The sequence below is a fragment of the Aegilops tauschii genome, chromosome 7, assembly GCF_002575655.3.
Source record: "Aegilops tauschii subsp. strangulata cultivar AL8/78 chromosome 7, Aet v6.0, whole genome shotgun sequence".
Classification (NCBI taxonomy): domain Eukaryota; kingdom Viridiplantae; phylum Streptophyta; class Magnoliopsida; order Poales; family Poaceae; genus Aegilops; species Aegilops tauschii.
This window is the reverse complement of record NC_053041.3, coordinates 261,781,547-261,787,908: the sequence shown is the minus strand read 5'-3', so window position 1 is coordinate 261,787,908 and position 6,362 is coordinate 261,781,547. Positions and strand designations below refer to the sequence as shown.

General features: G+C 54.7%; 1 long non-coding RNA gene across 1 annotated transcript; it reads left to right on the top strand.

The window, feature by feature from the left end:
• Positions 1-249: 249 nt before the first annotated feature.
• Positions 250-6,086, top strand: LOC141027970 (uncharacterized). Its single transcript, XR_012190032.1, has 2 exons — positions 250-634; positions 5,791-6,086. It is a non-coding gene; the product is annotated as an uncharacterized lncRNA (long non-coding RNA).
• The last annotated feature ends 276 nt before the right edge of the window (positions 6,087-6,362 follow it).

The following is a 6,362-nucleotide window of genomic DNA, read 5'->3' as shown; positions in this document are numbered from 1 at the left end:
CAAGTGACTACATACGAAGCAAAATGAGAATCTACAATCTAAAATATGTCTATATACATTCGTATACGGTAGTTCATTTGAAATCTCCAAAAAGACTTATATTTAGGAACGGAGGGAGTAACATTAAGATGGGTGATTAATTCCATTTTTAGTAGTCGATATCGGGTTGTTGAGATTTGATAGAATCAGCGTACGGAATCTTACGGTGATGTTATAATTTACTCAGTGGCAATCATTAGAGTGCAGGCAGGCAGGCAGGGCCCATGATTTACCAGGCCATGTTCTATTTGGTCCTTGTTTGCTCAGGGCTCTGGGCTGTGTAGGCCGTTGTGTGCGCCTGTAGCCGCGTGGCGCGGTGTCCTCGCCTCGGCTAGCCACGGGATTCGCTCCAGTGAGTGCGGCGGCAGCAGCGGTGTGCTGCTTGGGGCTGCTCTGAGCGGCGGCGCCAGGTTGGCCTCTGCTCGTGCGCGCGAGGAGATGCTCCGCCCGACGACAAGGCTGTCCTCCATTTGCAGCGGCGAGGTGGCTCCTGCCGCGTCGTTCTCCTGTGTCGCGCGGGCGGTGGTTCTTGTCTTCTAGACGGCGGCGGACTTGAGCTCACCCCGGTGGCTGGTCTAGGCTCGGCCCAGATCTGGTGAGCTCACGGTACCGTGATTAAGTTTTTTCTTGAAAAATTCAGATATATTCATCTTTAATCATGACATTTATTCACCCTCAGTCATAATAATAGTACAATGAACACCATAAATAACAAAAATTACATCTAGATATATAGATCACCTAGCGACGACTACAAGACTAAAACAAACTGAATGCGCGCCGCTCTCGTCGCCCCTTCATCACCGGGGCCGGGCAAAACTTGTTATAGTAGACAATTAGAAAGTCGACATGCTAAGGCCCAAAGGAGATAGGACCAATGCACCAAAACAACAACCCACGGATGACGAGACGCGTAGAGTGGAAGGATCCAATCTGAAAACACATGAAGACCAGATTCAAGTATAGATCCAACAAAGCCAACCACCGACCAAATCCTATAAGGTACGCCGGATACATACCTCCACATGCCCTCCGACAATGCTAGACACACCACTTGAACCGAGGCTAGGCGGAGAGAACCTTATTGTATCTTCAGGGAGCCGCCGTCGTCTCGACTTCCTGAGCAGGACATAAACCCTAAAAAAACTAAAAAAAAAACTCAAAACGGAGTCCTTCCACCAGCAAGAGCCGGGATCCACCACGCCCCCATGGCCCCAGGGCCACCGGAGACGAGGCAAACCGCCGGCGGGGCCAGCAAGAGGGAGAGGAACCTTAATCTTTTTTGGAGGAGACGTTGGTTGCGTTTTTTGAAGAGGAGAAGTCAGCTGCTTTTTTTGAAGAGGGGACAGAGATACAGTGATTAAGTATGATGATGGTGTAAGCAACCGCGCTCACACGTTGGATGATGGCGCAAGGGCATCTCCAATGGCAACCCTCAAACCGCCAGCATACGTCTGGACCGTGGAAGCCATCCAATGTGGGCCTGTATCGGTCCGCAGAGCGGTCCAGCCGTACTTTCTCGCGCAAACTAGAGACAAACGTGGGGCTTTGCGGGGGTCCGGATTGCTGCCACGCTCGCGTTTGACCGCCTTGGCCCGCCAAAAACCCTCCACCCCGCCACACCCGCGCTTTCCTTTCGATGCATGCGCCGCTTACCGCGCCGCATTCATTCCGGCCCAGAGCACGCATGGGCTGACATTGATGTCGCAATGTGACTGGACATAGGGCGGCGCTGACCAACGTGACCTCTCGGGAGCCGCTGCTTCCATGCGGATGCAGCTTCCCAAGGAATCAACTCCGATCGCTCCACCGCATTGAAGCGGCTGACCGGCCCTTCGCATGGCCTAGCCGCGGTTATTTAAGCCGCGCTCCGGCGCCCTCGCCATCACAATCTATTCGCTCTTCCTCCTCCTCGCCTCTCCCCGCCCATCTCCCTCCACAACTCCGGCGATGGGCAAGTCGTGGGCCTCGGCACCGACAGGCGGCGGTTCCGGGACGTCACCCTCAAACTCCGGGGTCGTCGTCCTCATCGGCGGGCAGCTCCTCGACGAAAGCGGATACCGTCATCTCCTCTAGCGACGAGGAGGACCAGCCGCCACAGTAGCAGTAGTCCACGTCGGCGGTGGTGGACCAGGTGTACGCCGCCACTAACGCTCCTTCCCGTGAAGCCGGAGTTGGCATCCCCTCCGCGCTCTCTGCCGCGCAACCGCGGCGTCCAAATCAGATGCTGCATGAAGGAAGAGCGCCTCTCACCGCCGCCTCGGCATGTGAAGGAGGAGCGCCTCTCACCGTTGCCCCAGTGTGTCAAGGAGGAGCACTGCTCGCCCGCCCGTGCCCAATGCGATCGCGAAGGCGCGCACGGTCGCCTTCGCCACTACCTCGCTGGCGGCAACAGCAACTCTTTGTCGTCCAGGAACGCCCTAACGCCATAGGAATACACAGAAAAGGGAGCGACGCCGACAGGACAGGCGCCATTGTGACGCCCGGATAATCAAGCTACAGTAACCTCTGCTAATGATGCCACGTCACTTCGATGACTGTTGCTAATCTCGCGTTAGTTCGAAACCGATTAAAATTCAAATTCAAAATTTGGCAAATAATAAAAGTTTTCAAAATATTAAACTAAAATGTTCGGAGTGTGCAAATAAATGCTTAGGTGTTTATGGTGAGGGATCCATGCTTTTATAAATAACCTAAATACTTAAATGAATTAAAACAGAAAAGTAAATAATTAAAAAAAGAACAAAAAGAAATAAAACCGAAACCCCCCTCTCCCTGGGCCGAATGGCCCAGCTGCTGGCCAGCCCATTGGCCCATCAGGCCCGCTCCCACTCCCATATCCCCACTCCCTTATCCTCTCCCCCCGTAACCCTAACTCCACTCCCCAGTCCCCCCCACGTCGCCGCCTCCCCGATCCCGATCTGGATCGGGGCATCACCGTCGCCGCCGCCTGAGGACCTCGCCAGAGAACACTTCGCCGGACGCCCTCACCGGTCTGCCTCCCCTCTAAGCACGTCGTCGCCGTCGTCCTCCCCAAGCACCACTGCCTCGTTCCCTGCATCCCCCCGTGAGCCCCCCTCTTTTCCTCCTTCCCTGCAGTCACCGCCGTGCACCGGCGCCCGCGCCCCGCCCGCGTCCCTGGCCACGCGCCTCGTGCCCCTGCTGCAGTCCCGCGACGCGCCCGCCTCGCCATGCCGCTGCGGCCCTCCTACTGCACACACGCGCGCCGTCTGCCCGCTCGCAGCCACCAACCGCGCCCCACTGCCCTCGAGCTGCTGCCGCTGCTCACCTCGCTCCCTCTCTGCGTTCGCGCTCGCCGCGCGGCGACCGTGCCCGTCCGCGCGCCCGCGTCCCGTTTCTGCCTGCTCGTGCCGCCCATGCTGCGGCTGCTACCGCTCCTCGCTCGCCTGTCCCGCCTGCTGTCGCTGCTGCTTCTTCTCCGAGCCCCCCACGCGCCGCCGCGCCCGGCCGCGATGACCCGTACCCTCCGCAAGCCGCGTCCCGCTCCTCCTCCGCGTGCATGCCCTCGCGCTCGCCGCGCGCGGACCACGCCCCCTCGCTCCCGTTGGCATGCCCTGCCCCGCACAGCTCCCTGCTCCAGCAAGCCCCGCCTCCCCTGGCCGGCGCCGGCGTGCGCCGTGCGCGCCCAGCGCCCCTCGGGCTCGCGCCCGTTCGGGCGCCCCGCCCCGTTGCTCGCCCGTAACCGCTAAGGCCCCCGTGGGCCTATGACAAATGGGCCCCAGCGCCCCAGAACGTTAAAAAAAGATTTTAAAATATATATATATATTAATTAATTAATTAATTAACTTAATTGATCCTGTTTAGTTAACCTAATTAACTATTGTTAATTAATTAAACAATAATTAGTTTAACCTAAACCCTAATCAACCTAACAGTGTATGACAGGTGGGTCCCACTGGACCCACACGTCAGTCTGACCAGTCAACACCTCTGTTGACTGCTGACTTCATGACGATGTCAGCGAGCACTGTTCTGGATAATGTTGAATTAAATTAATTAAATAAATTCTAAAAATGCTTTAAAACTTTGGAAAATCATATAAAATCAATCGTAACTCGGATGGAAATACTTTCTACATGAAAATTGCTTAGAACCACGAGACGAATCCGGATACGCAACCCGTTCTTCCGCCGTACATCCCTAGCATAGTGAACACGCTACTTTCTCCCTCCAGTTCATCTGTCCGAAAACGCGTAACACCGGGGATACTTTCCCGGTTCTTTTCCCCCTTCGTCGGTATCACCTCGTACCGCGTTAGAGCACACCTAGCACCGTGTATTGCCCTGCTATGCTTTGTGATGCTTTGTTTGCTCCGTATTTACTGTTTCTTCCCCCTCTTCTTCCCCGGTAGACCCCGAGACCGGCGCTGATGCCACCGAGTACAACTACGTCACCGACGACCCTTCTTCTTGTGCAACAGAGCTTCCAGGCAAGCCCCCCCTGATCACCAGATATCGCCTATTCTTCTCTATACTACTTGCATTAGAGTAGTGTAGCCTGTTACTGCTTTCCGTTTATCCTATCCTGATGCATAGCCTGTCCTTGCTACTACTGTTGTTACCTTTACCTGCAATCCTAAATGCTTAGTATAGAATGCTAGTATTCCATCAGTGGCCTTACATTCTTGTTCGTCTGCCATGCTATACTATCGGGCCGTGATCACTCGGGAGGTGATCACGGGTTTATACTATATACTTTATACATGATACATGTGGTGACTAAAGTCGGGTCGGCTCGTGGAGCACCCGCGAGTGATTCACGGATTGGGGGCTGAAAGGACCTTTGTCCCAACGGCCCTCTGTGTGGATCTTTGTGGCGGAGCGACAGGGCAGGTTGAGACTACCTAGGTGAGAGGTGGGCCTGGCCCTGGTCGGCGTCCGCGGTTACTTCATAATAACACGCTTAACGAGACCTTGGTATTTTATCTGAGTTGGGTCGTTGACCTTATACGCACTAACCACCACGTGGGACAAGATATGGGCAACCGGCGTCGTGGTATCAGCCGAAGCTCTTTTTGACGCCAGCGACTGAGCGGCGCGCGCCGGATTGGACTGGAACACCTGCTAGGCTAGGTCTGCTTCCGGCCGCGTACGCAACGTGCAGGTGTGCAATGGGCGATGGGCCCAGACCCCTGCGCGCATAGGATTTAGACCGGCATGCTGACCTCTCTGTTGAGCCTAGGTGGGGCTGCGACGTGTTGATCTCCCGAGGCCGGACATGACCTAGGAAAGTGTGCCCGACCAGAGGGATCGAGCGTGTCGGGTAATGTGGTGCACCCCTGCAGGGAAGTTTATCTATTCGAATAGCCGTGATCTTCGGTAACAGGACGACTTGGAGTTGTACCTTGACCTTATGACAACTAGAAGCGGATACTTAATAAAACACACCCTTCCAAGTGCCAGATATAACCCGGTGATCCCTCTCACACAGGGCGACGAGGGGGGGATCGTCGGGTAGGATTATGCTATGCGATGATACTTGGTGAACTTACCATCTACTCTCTTCTACATGCTGCAAGATTGAGGCTGCCAGAAGCGTAGTCTTCGACAGGACTAGTTATCCCCCTCTTATTCTGGCATTCTGCAGTTCAGTCCACCGATATTGCCCCTTTACACATATACCCATGCATATGTAGTGTAGATCCTTGCTTGCGAGTACTTTGGATGAGTACTCACGGTTGCTTTTCTCCCTCTTTTCCCCCTTTCCATTCTACCTGGTTGTCGCAACCAGATGCTAGAGCCCAGAAGCTTGACGCCACCGTCGACGATGACTCCTACTACACCGGAGGTGCCTACTACTACGTGCAGGCCGCTGACGACGACCAGGAGTAGTTTAGGAGGATCCCAGGCAGGAGGCCTGCGCCTCTTTCGATCTGTATCCCAGTTTGTGCTAGCCTTCTTAAGGCAAACTTGTTTAACTTATGTCTGTACTCAGATATTGTTGCTTCCGCTGACTCGTCTATGATCGAGCACTTGTATTCGAGCCCTCGAGGCTCCTGGCTTGTATTATGATGCTTTTATGACTTATTTTATTTTTAGAGTTGTGTTGTGATGTCTTCTCGTGAGTCCCTGATCTTGATCGTACACGTTTGTGTGTATGATTAGTGTAAGAATGAATCGGGGGCGTCACAGCAATGCGGCACGCAGGTCGGAGTTCGCTGACTTCGACGTCCCGCCGCCATATATCATGGCGGACCCGGAGATGGCGTATGCCTGGGCTCTTAATCGCTCTGTGAAGTTGGCAGAGACGAGCAAGCGGTGTCTCCGCTGCCTCGAAGGGGAGATGGCCAAGTACAGCGATGA